This window comes from Rhinolophus hipposideros, assembly GCF_964194185.1.
Source record: "Rhinolophus hipposideros genome assembly, chromosome: 1".
NCBI classification, from domain to species: Eukaryota; Metazoa; Chordata; class Mammalia; order Chiroptera; family Rhinolophidae; genus Rhinolophus; species Rhinolophus hipposideros.
The window spans coordinates 78135083-78149854 of NC_138047.1; the positions used below are offsets into that span (position 1 = coordinate 78135083).

The 14772-nt window shown below is 33.8% G+C and overlaps 1 protein-coding gene across 3 annotated transcripts in view; it reads left to right on the top strand.

The window, feature by feature from the left end:
• TET2 (tet methylcytosine dioxygenase 2) overlaps positions 1 to 14772 on the top strand; it is a 107884-nt gene that overhangs the window by 1546 nt on the left and 91566 nt on the right. The window lies entirely within an intron of this gene.

The following is a 14772-nucleotide window of genomic DNA, read 5'->3' on the forward strand; positions in this document are numbered from 1 at the left end:
TTTCCCTCTCTAATCAGAGATAATAATGGCAAGTCCAAATCCAAAAATATTCATCAAGAAATGATCCAGTGTAAGAGGAACCTTGTATCTTAGGGGAAGTTGCGATGTAGAGAGAAAAGATACTGGTTTTGTTTGGTTTAAGGCGGTGGGTATTGTTGCCTGGCTAATAAAATCATATTTGCATTTTAATGGAAAGTTGAAATACTGGATAGAAGTTATATTCTTTTACATGTTTGCAGGTGTGTTTTGCAATAGATTTGATGTAGAACATAAATTTCAACACAATAAATATTGCTCTTTTTAATGTTATTAAGTAAAGAAGAGTTAGTGAAGGATTGGAAAGTCAAGCTTAAGTTGTGTCATGTATATGATTAAAAGATGGACAGAAGGAAAAACACAATAATGAACAGTACCCCCATAAATCAGATTTCTGAAACCATTTGTCCTCAATAGTTCACTGTGTAACTTTCTATTTTGATCTCTGGAGAAACAGTTTACTTTAATCATTGATACTGGAGGTTATTTCACATGATTACAAGGGAGAAGTATTACTCATCTCTGTGGAATAGAAACAGCTCATCTGGTTAGTTATTTGTCATAAAATATTAAAGGAAAAAACACTTAGGAATTCAGCATAAATGCTTGGTATTCTCTGAGAAAACTATGGTTAATTATTTTAGCAATTCAGAATTAAAAATAAACAATTCCTATTGTGAACAGACTAGTATTTACCTACTTTTGGGGGGACGTTTTGAAATATTGTGGCATATGCTGTCTTCAAGTTATTCAACTAATAATAGATATAATATTTTCCACTTACATTGTTAATTAAAAATATATACATTGGTTAATAATTTTGGTTGTGACCATGAATTCTTATTCTTTACTATCATCAAGTTTAGACTCTTTTGTTACTTTATGAATCCTATTTGCATGGTGAAAATAGCTGCTAATTAATGTTGTATGAGGGCTTCAATGATTATAAGATGTGCAAATTATTCACCAATCTGAATAAAAGTACCACTTTTCCATTTATTAGCAAAGAAAACGTATTTGAATCAGTATGGAACAAAGAGTTGATAATAAAAGACAAACTTAGTTCTTCATTTACCATATTTGTCAGTTACTATCTGGATGCTCCAAAAATTTCATAGATAGAATTGTCTTGGTTAATTGAATGTTAGGGGAGTGACAGTGGACAACCACAAGATAGACAGTTTTTCTTGAACTACAATGTTGTTTCACTTATTATTGAACTAATGGTTAATGAGAAATAACTTGAAATGAGGAAAGTCCCCCCCACCTTTTTTTTAAGTTCACACATTTACCAATCTCTCTCTCTGTGTCTCCGTCTCTGTCTCTCTCGTTCCTTAATGCTTTAGCTAGATCTGGCATTGTGCTGGTCCATGCTAGGAGCCAGAGGGATTGATATGATTTTGATGCAATGGCCCATGGATCTAGACATTGGCGGGTCAATATCACTTCCAGAACTAGTGAAACATACCTGCTGAGGAGCTGTTGTGACAGACCTCCAAAGTCCTATTTGGGTACTGGACTTACATTAGGTAATAAAAACTGCAGTTCATGTTTTGGTTTCACTTGCTGAAGTTAGAATTTCTCTATCAATCCCTCCAAAGCCCCACCCATACACAATGTTGTAAGCCAAATGTCACTATTGAAATGTATTTCCTTACTTGCTGACCTCATTCAAAAGCCCTTCTTATGATTCACAGACACACCTAGGCAGAAACTTTATTTTCCATCCTGCCCCAAATCCATGTTGGTAAATTCTTAGAAGTTCTTATGAAATTACCTTGAAATAAATGTTTTCGAAAGCTATGGCTTTTTGACATTTTAGAATGTCTGATACTGAGAAATGTTAGCTCCGCTTTCTTATACTTGTTTCTACTACAAGTTCAGTTGTTGTTGTCATTGCTTAATAGAATGTCTTGCCTAGCCATCTCATATTACTAGAGGAAGTCTTCTTTGTTTTATAAACAATATATAGACTGTTTTACTAAAATTGTTTCTTATCATGAGGACAGGTTAAAACTTTGGACCAACTATCAGTGTTGGTTCATCAAAGTAACCTTTTTTCTCTCAACTATGATGCCACCATTCTTAAAAGTAGTAATAGCACCAAAGCCAGTAGCAGGAAACTCGCACAAGCCAACTTTACAATTGGAGCCTTAACTGTGGGAGACTCAGGTTGCCTAGTAGAGCTGGTGGTTATCTTGGAAACTGTGCTGAAGAACACAACCACAAGTGATTTTGCCAAATATACAGTATTTGCTTGGTCTAGATTTCCAGTTTCTATTTTGACTCACTGCCAAAGCTCAGTGAATTATTTCTGTGACATTATTATACTGTGACATTATTTAAGGAGGTTATCTAGTACATCTGTTGGTTTGGTGTGTACTAGGAAAGAAGAGTTCTAGAAGGGATAGGGTAAAAGTGAGTGCTTGAATCATTGTGACAGTAAGACAAAAAGAATTGCATCTGTCTACTTCTTTCCAGCATTATTCTGAATCTGCATTGTGCATTGCAGAAAATCACTGACTTAATAGAATAGATATATAATCTTTTCTCAATAAAATAGGTTTTGGTTGCCCTTTCTTAAATAGTAAAGCCTGTTAACTTTGATTTATGCTTTCTTCACTTGTCATGAAATGCAGTTACGTGTGCCAGGCTTCAAGAGGTAGAAATACATATTAGGTGGGTTTTCAATATTTTGTATAAAAATAAATTCAGCAATAATGTCAACCTATCTGCTGTCTTAAAACTCAATATTTTATACTTACTAAGGGTTGTTACTCAAATTGACTTGAAATCAAGCTCCAAGTATTTTGATAATTAAATTAAGAGATACATAAATTGGGATGAAGTGTTCTGGAAGGCCACTTTAGGACATAAAATGAACTGGTTTGTTTCACTGAAAATACCGTGTTTCTTTTAAATTAGACTTATATCTATTGATAGAGTATTAAATTGATTTCTGTGTATTTTTATTCCCTAGTAGAACCTAGTGGTGTCCTACTTAGTCAAGATTTAATGAGTGGGAGGAGAATGGGGGGTGATGTAAAGGAGATCAAAGGATACAAACTTCCAGTTGTAAGATGAATGAGTTCTGGTATGTAATGTGTAGCACAGTGACTATAGTTAACGATACTGTATTGTATATTTGAAACTTGCTAAGAGAGTAGATATTGAAAGTTCTCACTACTTACACAGATTGTAACTATGTGAGATAATGGATGTATTCATTAACTTTATCATAGTAATTATTTCCCAATATTACACATATCAAATCATTATATCGTGTACCTTAAACTTCCATGATGTTATATGTTAATTACATCTCAATGAAAGCTGGAGAAAAGATTTAATGAATGACATAGAACTAGTAAAAACGAATGCCATTTAATTAGAAAATGTGTAATCCATCCTCCCTTATAAGAGAAAAAATAATGTAAGAGTTTTCGGTGATGAAATTGCAGCAGTAGTAATGATGGTGCTTTTTCCTTAAATGTAACTTCTGCAGGCTACGGCATTTGTCTCACAAAAGTAATCAATTGTGAGCATACAGTTTAATGACTTATAGTAAATTAATACTGGGATCACATATTTTAATTAAAAATGTTATTGATGTATTTGTAGGTTTATATGCAGTTACATGAAATAATACAAAGTGGACATGTACATTCTGCCTAATTTCCCCCACCGGTAACATTGTGCAAAACTGTAGCATAATATCACAACCAGGATACTAACATTGACATAGTCTGCCTATCTTATTCAGATTTCCCCAGTTTAACTTGCCAATGGGTGGATGTATATATTAGTCTTATACCATTTCATCACATTATCATATGATCAGATATTTTTAAACCTTTTCTCCTGAAAACAGAGAAGTTTAACAGTTCTACTTAATCGTGTGATTGTGCTACCACGCCTTATTAAAATGTTCATCAGAATATATTTTTGTTTACTTAAATGTTTTTTTTTTCTTTTTTGTACAAAATGGCCTTTGTGTTCAAAATACTTTAAGTTGTCTTAATGTTTTATGATTAGGTACGTTATGTCATTTAATTCTCATCATAACTCTAGAGATAGAGTTATTATCCCCCTCTCAGGTGAGGAAACGGAAGCACGGTGAGGTTAAATAACTTGCCCAAGGTCGTACTGCCAGAGAGTGGCTTCACTAAGATTTGGATTTAGGCGTTAGGCGGCCTGTCTCTAGAGCACAGTCTTTTAGCCACTGTGCTAGCCTGCCTTACTACAATTAATAACAAAAGTATAGCTGTAACATAGGCTACATAGGGAAAATCATAAAAGGAGACTTCAAATGCATGCAATTGTTTGTGCAAGACTTGTATTCAAATATTCATAACAGCATTATTAATAATTGTCAAAAATTGGCATGACCTAAATGTCCATCAACTCATAAATGGATAAACTGTGGTATACTCATACAATGGAATATTATTCAGCAATAAAACAGAATGAAGTACTGATATATGCTACAATCTAGATGAACCTTGTTAGAAGTTAAGTAAGAAAAGGCCGTATATGATATGATTCCACTTAGATGAAATGTCCAGAGTAGGCAAATTTAAAGACATCAAAGGCAGAATAGTTATTACTAGGGGTTTGGGGTAAGGGAAAGGAGGACTGACCGCTAATTGATATGGAGTTTCTTTTAGGGGTGATGAAAATGTTCTGTAATTAGATAGCAATGGTTACACAACTCTAAAATAACTCAGAATTATACACTTTAAAACAGTGTATTTCATTGTATGTGAATCATATTTCAATAAAGTTGTAAAAAGTACATACCATTAACAAGATATTTGGCTTTCAGAAAATTATCTCACATCTCCTACAAAGAAATGTAGGTAATGTTTGAATTGAATTATAGGAGGCTAAGCATATGTCCCTAGAAAAATGGCACCAGTGAGTTTTATGTAGTTGCCTTTCTCATAGATGAGAAGAAGGATACTCAATTACACAAAAGTACAGCATTGTGTTTAGTGGTGGATGAGAGCCTTTAGGAGTTCTATGAGATGTTCTATGATGTTCTAGATGTTCTATGAGTTCTATGAGATGACGGGTGATAGGTTAGCTGACTTGGTGAACAGGTCTTAATGTATAATTGCAAGAAACTTTCTCTAATATATTCAATTACTTAGCCATTTTCTGATTTAATTCAGGAGATGTAACCCAAGTGTTAAAAGGAATGTCTATAAAAATTGCCATTCTTGGTTAAACTGCTGTGAAATGTGTAGTTTAATCTAGAAGTAAATATAATATAGTTTAATAAGGCCAACTCCTAGATGATTTTTTTTTTGCATTAAAATTTCTTGTCTATGTGAAAACAAAATGGTACTGGAGGATATATAGAGTAGGCTGTCTTCCAAATTTTAATTTTTAACTTTATATTTCCACTTTATATATCATCTATCAGTTTTTAAATTAAAATGACAAAACATCTCATTGGATTAAGCCTGTGTACACAATATCTGTGTACTGATATTGTAGTACATTATAGATGTAAAATAAGGTTGAGAAAGAAATGGTGCGGCAGTTTTTGTGATGCCAAGTCAAAGTGAGAAAAAGTAAGGGTCAGAATGTTGATGGCTCTCCATGTTTTGCTATGCATGGCCACAATCTTTACAAATACCAATAGAATTTTTAGAGATTTATTAATTGTAAAATGAGACCAGATTTTTAAGACTAGTACCGATGAAATTAGGACTAGTTTTGGACACACAGGGTGAATTACTTGGAGTTGGTTTATTTGAATTTCTAACTATGTAATTCTAGATACCAGACATTCTTCTTGTTGAGCAATGCTTATCGCATCCTCCTTCTTCTGATGAGAATGTTGGATTGCTGCTGATTGGATCCCATAGCTTGGGGCCATGACTGATAACTGGGGTGGGAGAGATTCAATGATCTGGAAGTATTCAGCTTTAATAGCATATATAAGTGTCCTTGCACTCAATATGAAAACGTCTTGGCTTCATCTAATTGCTGTGATTATTACTTTTTCAAAAAAGAGCTGTAGAAATGAACCAGAATACTTTTTAAGAGTATGATTATAGCACTGACTTGTAGGTTTGTTGTTTATTTTGTGACAAGCCCAAGTTAGACACTCATGTTAGAATCTTTAACTCATCAAGAAGTTGACAATGAGTGTTATGGAAGTAATAAGATAGAAAATAGGTCTGGTTCTCCTTATGGGAGAAATTAGTAACTTACTTGTATTTACCCATTTTTGTTTCTCTGAGCACTTTGTAAACCTCCTTAGCTGACAATGGATTTTTATACTAGTATGTGTATCTTCATACTACTCAAAATGTCTACTGGGTTTAAGTGTAGTACCCCATCTTTGCTTTTTTAATGCACTTCCAAACACTGTAATCGTGTTCAAACAAATTAGAAATATAGAAAATGGGATATTTTGATTTGTTGTTTATATTTTTAGCTTTGCTTTTTATAAATAATGCAGAAGATATACTGTATTCAAAAGAAAAACATAGGGCTGTGAATTTTTGCTGATGGATGTCTTTCATCAGAGGGCAGACTTGGCTATGGTCAGACATAGACAAAACAGACCTCCCATTAAGGTATGCCATACATGGTGTTGATAGTTGTTCATTTGCTGCTTTTCGTAGTTTGAGATTTGTCACAGCTGGTTCTGTGGATGCTGCAAAGTAATGATAATTTTAATTGCTATTGTCATGTCTCATTAGCTATTGCTAAAACCTGCCTTATTAAGTCACTTATTTTCTTGATAGAGTATTAAATCTGGTTTCTATGTCCAGATTAGACTTTAATGGAAACTATTCACCCAACTCTCAAGATGGGTTTTTATTATAATCTCCTCAAATTGGTATATATATTTTTGTCTTGCACAATGGGGTTAAATAATGATAGTGAAACCCAAAGCATATAACGTGGTCTATCTCTGAGTTATTCCTCCTATTTTCCTTCCCTGTCTGCATTAAGAAATAAGGGCACCCATTAAAATTACCTTAATTATTAGTTGTGCTGCTTCTAAGTAAAGCACCAGAACCTGAAAATAATACAACGATATCACACCCAGATTCCATCCCTAACATACTGTCTTGTTCCTATTAATTTATTTTTTAATCTGTTTGTTCTTCAGTACTTTTTCCATTTTTGTTTGAAGTCTCTTACTTTGAAGTTATAGAATTTTTATATTTGCCATTGGCTATAAAATTCTCTCAGCTCTTTCATAACCTTTCATGATTTTTGCATTAAAAGGATTACTTTTAGACACCCTGTAATTAGTTTGGAAGATGATTAGCTTTTTGTTTGTTTTACTTCATACTTCAGAACAGAACAAGAAATCATTTCTGCAAATAAAGTATCTGATTGTTCATAGAATTAGAGAGTATCTTAAGTGAATTCACTTATTAAAACATTAATTTGTGATATATAGATGATGTATTACAGAATTGTACACCTGAATCCTATGTAACTTTACTAACAATTGTCACCCCAATAAACTTTAATTTAAAAAACAAAGCAAAATATTAATTTACTTACATTCATATTTTAATGTACCAAACATAACAGATGAAAGGAAACATAGGTGGCTACTTTTCAAACATGAGGGAAGGACAGATCTTTCAAACCAAAAATACTCACTACATAAATTATTTTCGTAAAAAGAAAAGCAGGTACATTTTTGCAGGAAAGCACATTTTAAACTTTGTACTGTAGACTTAATCTGTATTCTAATCCAGCCACCTAAATGGTTATTTTTTTTCTCCTATGAAGGTATAATATTTATAATTGACATTAAGAGGAAGTTGTATTTAATTTTGGAACGTCAACCACATTGTTGCTTGGAGAAAAACCTTGTTTTCTACTAGCAGAAAACAAAGCTAGTAGCCATTTTGCTAATGACTTACCTTTTTAGTGGCTATGATTTGATTATGTGTTTCTACTGAAAATCATAACTGGAAAAGACATTTGGTGATTAACTTTGGGAACTAAATTGTCAGTATTTTGAAATTTAACCTGTTTACTCTTCAATGTGATTCTTATTTTAAGTAGGAAATTTTATGGACATTTTTATGGAGAAATGTTGAATATACAATTTAAAAAGAGTTCTATCAAGTGTATGAAATATGTAGGACGTGGCATTGTAAAATGAGTTAAAAGCCATGCTTGAGATTTTGTTGAAGTCAGAGTATTTTTAAAAACAAGCTTAATTTATTCCTAACAGTTTTGCTTTAATTTTTTTGCATTGTTATAATTTGTCATGCTTTAAATAACCCCGAAGTTTATGGGGAACTTTTCACATTTGGGGGGGGGAGCAAACAAAAAACTTAGTTGTTGACATTGTTATTTTTCTCTGTTATTGGTAAAAATTCAGTCTCCTTAAGGAATGGTTTGTTCACAAACCCATTGCAAACTACACAATGAATGTAGATAAGGGTGAAATTTAAAATAAGACAGGTAACATACTAAATTGTGCTGCTTTTCACTTGCAGTCATTGGATCCTTTTTGCTGAAAGCATCCTGTAATTGTATTTGTCTGTAGATTGTCACTTTGCAAACTATTTGCCTACTTAGTGTATCTCTAGTGGTGTGCAATCTTACCTGTCATAGTATTTCAGTTCACACTAAAGTAAATGAGCAAATAAAAATAAGGAGTCTTGGGGTGCGCTGAGGTAGAAAGTGCATTCAGAATGCATTGTTGAGATTACAACACATCCTACATTTAATTAAGTAGGCCAGTTAATTTTGATCCTCAGGTCAGGAGCTACTTGAAGAAGAAAAGAAATGCAATGGAGATTGGTCATTTCATCCAGTTCTTCTTTCCTCTATTTTTTTTGGGGGGTGGGTGGGAGGAGATAGGAGAGGGGAAGAAAAGAAAAAGGGAAAAAAAGAAAGAAAAGAAAAATAAATCACCTTTAGAGATAATTTCTTGACATGCATATGCTCCTTTTTAGAGCTAAAGAAATGAGAAGTTTCTCTTTGGAGCTTGTTGATGCTTTCTCACTTTCTGATTAAACGCTGGTCACATCGACATTTGACACGTGGGTGCGGTGAGCATGGCAGCACTACTTACAAACCCCATCCTAGGATTCCAGAGACTCTTATGTAACAGCTGAGAGACTACAGGGCTTTGTGTGTCTGTGGGCGGAGGTATCAAACAGTTTAATTCATAGTCTGGGAGCCCTTGTCTGGCTCTGATAGGGTCATGAACCAAAGATCAAGGTGTCTGGGTCAGGATTGACCTGCCCAATAGGCAGTTTTTCTACCAAAGCCTCAAAGGCTGTACCTTAATACCAGGTTAATTTTTTTTCTCCCCTCCTGCAGCAAACATAACCAGTGATGCCAATTGTGTGTGTGATTTTGTAAATGTGGGCAGATTGTGCCTTGGTTCTGGTTGTAATTTACAGTGCCACTGGGACTGAAGTGCACATCCTGCTGCAGTCTCACAAATGCCTTTTTAAAAAAGTGTATTTTCATATTTGTAAGCATCTTCAGAGGCAAGAAAAGTCATAATCTGACTTGCTGACTAGACACTCTGACCACAAAACATTCAAGACAATGATTATTTGATCATTCTCCGCCTCCAATCCTATACTTATCCCTTCCTCTCCCTCTCTCCTCCCCTTTCAATTCCGTTACCACACCTCTCTCAGTCCTCCTCCATTTTTAATTCTACATCAAGACTTGGGGTTAAAAAATTTTTTTTTTAGGTTTCTGTATTTAGGGAATTAATTGTTCTTTTTTTCCTAGGTTGATTTTAAGAGTTTTTCGTTTATATTTATCAATAAAAAGAAAGTCTTGAGTTTTTAAAAAAATAAGAGTTTAAATGTTGAATCCTGTGTATCTGTTATGTTTCCTGGTGCTTTTCATTGTAAATTGTAAGATGACTGTTTGGAATATTTAAAATATGAGTAAATTTTGAATTATTTTTGTATTGCATGTAAGGATCATTTTAGATGCACACCTTAATTGATTATCCAAACATAGAAACCTTTTTGCCTAAAAAAAAAAAAAAAGAATTGAAATTAGATCATCAAAAAATGAACTTGTAGTTAATTAAAAAGTTGGCTTATTTGAACTCTTCTGTCATAGAACATAATTATACTACCTTTCTAAAAAGAGGAAAGATCAGAATCTTTGAAATGTGGCACTATAAAGGAAAGAAATTTGTTTAACTTTTAAAAATAAAAGTTCTTTCCCAAGATATAAACCAAGCCACAAATCTTATTTTAAGTAACACTTGGTATAAGAGAAGTTTGGATCTGGAATAATTTAGAGATTATCTGTCCAAATGTATTATTTGTATTTGAGACTTAAAAATCAATTTTCTGTTTAATAGCTGAATCTGTTCTCCGTTGAAAGAAATTACCAAAAGACTGACTCATGTAACCAAGACAATGAAATCTAAGGATGGATATTTTTCATCTCTGTTGCTGAGTAAAACTTCCCTCTGGATTTGAAAAGATATAACTTATTTAATGTTTATCAGTTATAAGAAACTATACATTTCTAATACATTGAATTAAGATATGGTACAAATAGGTATAGGCTTAAAAAGATTCTTTTCATTTCCTTGTTTGCTTGCTTTTCATTGTTTTGGTCTGAAGATTATGTATTTATCTTAATCACCGAGGCCCAAATAGTCAAAGTTTGCATGAAATTACATATGAGTATACTTCCCTACTAAGAGCAGTGGCATGTCTGAACACTCTTAGGCTTTCATGAGAATCATCTTATCCTATAATTGGAACATTAATATTTTCTCCTCTTCTTATACCTTTGTTGGACAGTAATTATATATGATTATAAGCTGAAACGATTTAGAATTTGATAAAGGCTATAAGTTAATGCATTTCTGCTAAGAAAGGGATTTAAATATAATTTTCATTTGACTATAGTTTCCTTTGAAGTGGCAGGCATACAATAAAAATTGATTTATTCAATGGATGAGCTATCTTCATAAGGACAAGACTTAGTTCTCTGTATTGTCTCTGTATTGTAAAATACCAAAATGGTAGATAGAATGTGAAATATGCATACCAAGAAGCAACATGGTATTGTTTACCCTTTTCAATTACTAAGTTTATCCCTTTTCAGTTACAACTGAGTGTGTGTGTGTGAACAAGTGTGCATGCACACATGTGTATATTCTCACATATGTTTTGGACTTTTGATACATGAGTTAAATACTCTGGTAGAAATGGTTAATTAAACAAACCATAGTAAAAGTCTCATAGTAAAAGTATGAGTATGAAATGAAAAGATTCTGATGCCATGCGTTTTCCCAAATATCACAGTCTTGCACAAAATCCTTAGGGTCTTTTGTATAAACTGCTTTTATATGTTCCTTTTAGATGTGAGCTGTGGAATCAAATAGGGGCTCACACATAAAAACAAACAGTTGGCTTTAAGATGTTAAGTTGGCCCCAGGGAGTTCCCTCTTGCCTGGGAGTTCCAGGTCATCCCCTTGCCTTCCCTTGTGGTCAAGCACACCTGGTTTTAACGTTTACATACACTGTTCTGAATTCTGAACACCAGTGATGTAACAATGGGGGGGAGAAGGAGTGGTCTGTATTTCATAAACTGTTTGATGACCTGGATCATGAATACTGATACAGAATAAGGAAGCACTGATTGTAGTAAAATTTGACTGGGGGTGGGGTGGGGAGGACATGATAGATGCTTAAAAAAGGGTTTCCCCGAAATCCCCACATTGTTTATTTTAAACTATTTCCACCTGAAAGGAGCTTTCTACTTTGAACTTAACATAGTAGTAGTAGTAGCTTTTACCTGGGACCGGTGAGTAAGTGCTTTACTATCCAAGGACTGGAGGTGATGAAGCTCTTAGAACGCCGCTGTCTTTCATAATCCAGCTGACTCAGACTCTTTTAGAAATTGTGGCAACGTAACCGTCTCTAATAATGTTACTGTATACCTGCATGGAAACAGACAGTTGGAGTTAGAGCGGCCATTTTCTCTTGTTTCAAAAGTTTCTCACCCATTATTTCTGTTTTGTTTTTGAAAGTACGTCATTCCTACTGCACATAGAAATGCTTTCCAAAATCATTGAATATGTTTGTATGGAGCTACTTTGCAGGATTACCATTGTAATCTGTTTAAGAGTCTATATCTGCAACAATATGGGGGAAGAACCCCTCTTATCTGGCAGAATCATGATAAAGAGAGAGAAAAGGTAACTGATAATTTTGGAAAATATGTAATAATAAAATGGTGAGATTTTACTATATACAAGGAACTATGTTTTACATGGAAAAGTCCCTAAAATAGTAAGGAGAAAACCTGTAAAAAAATGAGACTATGAAGAGTTTTCAATGAATAAATGCTCTATCAAAAATTAAGACCATTTTAAAGATGTTTCAAACTCTTGCCTATTTGTAACAAATTATCAAAAAACTTTTATCCAAAAAAAAAAAATTATCCACCTTCCTTTGAACTTTTAAGGTTTGCTGTTTTAGTTAATTTTAGGACTGTGGTTTAATTGTGTGCACGTATGTTTGTGTTTGAGATTAGCTGTATAAACTAGAGATTTCCTAACTAATAAGATATTGCCACCTGGAGTCCCACCACCTGTACCTCAACATTTCAATAAATCATTAATCAGATTTGCAAAAATGTAGTTTATTTTCAAACATAGAATCAGATTGTTATTGGTTTTCTAGACTATGTTGCTTTTACATATGCGAAAATTGAGGCACAGGAAGGGAAAGACAGTTGCCTTGAATTTCATATTAGGATATTTATCATTCTAATAATAGCCAATATTGAATAAATTCTTGCATTGTGTTAAGCACCATGCTAGGCACTTTCCACAAATTATCTTATTTAATTCTCCACATCACCTTTTTTTTTCTTCCCATTTTATTGAGGAAGAAACTAGGACTTAGGGTTAAATAACTTCCCTGTACATTTTGAATTATCTTAGACATCTCCCCTATTTGCAAATTTATCACTAAACACTGTAGAATATTTTACTGTGTTCATTTGCCTTGCCCCTTTCCATTTCTGCTTCCTTTACCCTATCCTTATTTTTTTTATTTTTAGTAATAGTTATTTAATGATGGCAATATTTGTTTATAACTTAATAAATGCTCCATCCTGAGTAGACTTTTTTTTAAATTAAAATTTATTGGGGTGACAATTGTTAGTAAAGTTACACAGGTTTCAGGTGTACAATTCTGTAATACATTATCTACATCTCACATTTTGTCTTTACCACCCAGAGTCAGTTCTTCTTCCCACCCTATTCTTTTTTCACTTCCCTCCCTTGTGACTGTAATTTCTTGGTCTCCTTGGTGTTCTCACCTCTATGACCTTTTCCCCCCCATCCTCTTCCAATTATTTCTGCTTTTTTCACCATTTTTTTCCTCCAAAAGAATCTACATTGCCTCCTTATTTCTAAAGGATCAAAATCAACTCCTGAGCAGCTGATGCCCTCAAACAGTCTGGTCTGTGGGGTTAGGAAGATCTAGTTTTGCATCCTGACTTGATTTGTTACGAGCGGTGTATATTCTTACTCAATATGGTAGCTTTAACCTCTCTGAATCTGCTTCCCCATCTGTAAAATTGCAACAGCTAGTAAAACTTACCTCATATATTGCTGAGATGGTCAGATGAATTAACATAAATAAAACATCCAGCATATTACTTGGCAAAATTGCAGTGATTAAGTAAATACTGTTCATTCCTCTAGCATATGTTGAGCTTCCTATCTGTTAGGAAAGAAAAGATCCACCCTTGCCTTTGTGGAGTATATAGACTCAGAGGAAAGAATCAATACTGTGATTTAAAAAAAAAAAATCATAATGAAATGGAAATTGTAGAACTCACAAACTGGTCTTGTGAGGAATTTCCCAGTATGCTTCCAGCCATTTGCTCAAAGATGTGATAGGTGCCTCAGTTGCCTGAATGGCTCGAAGTACTAGAGTTGGCATAGCTTTCTCAACACTGGGGCCTGACAGAGACTTACACACGTCTAACAGCATAGTCTCTGAAGAATGCCCCTAGGGGGAAGAGAGGAAAGATTGTTTCCATCCCTTTTACCATTTTAATTAAGATACAAACTATGAGTCCATGGTTTTATCTGTTCATAGTCATCTTTTACTGTCTTTATTAGTGGGTACACTGAAAGGATACAAGCTTGTCATAGAAATACAAAATGATAGCATGCATGATTTAAAAACTAAGGATTATAGATGTTACACTTTCTTACTATGTTTCATATCCCATTTTTAGGAACAGGAACAGATACTTTGGCATACCTTGCTTAAAGATAGATGATAGTCTTGTTGTCATCCCAGGAGCTTCCCATGAGAATGAAAATTCCTTACATGGTGGTGTCATGGGATTTAGGGCCCATGTTACAGATGTTTTGGAGTGTCTTCCAATTAGTTAACAGTTTAAAATATATCAGCTATTTATGTGTCAGCAACTGTCTTCTTTCATCAAGATTGGAATTTCATTGAGAGCAGGATCACATGGTGTGTGTGTATGGAATCTGCTACAGTGATTAGCATGCAACCAAGTCCAGAGCAGACCCTCAACACACATGCGTACATAACTGAGACACTGGTTGTCATGGATAGGTTGGACATATTCTTGAGTACCATCCTAAGTCTGAACTATCATTTTTGGGAAATAAGGACCACAAAAAGAGAATGTGTAATTGATTGGTTGGTTTCTACAGGTGACTTTTCAAAAATGACAAGGACGTGGTAA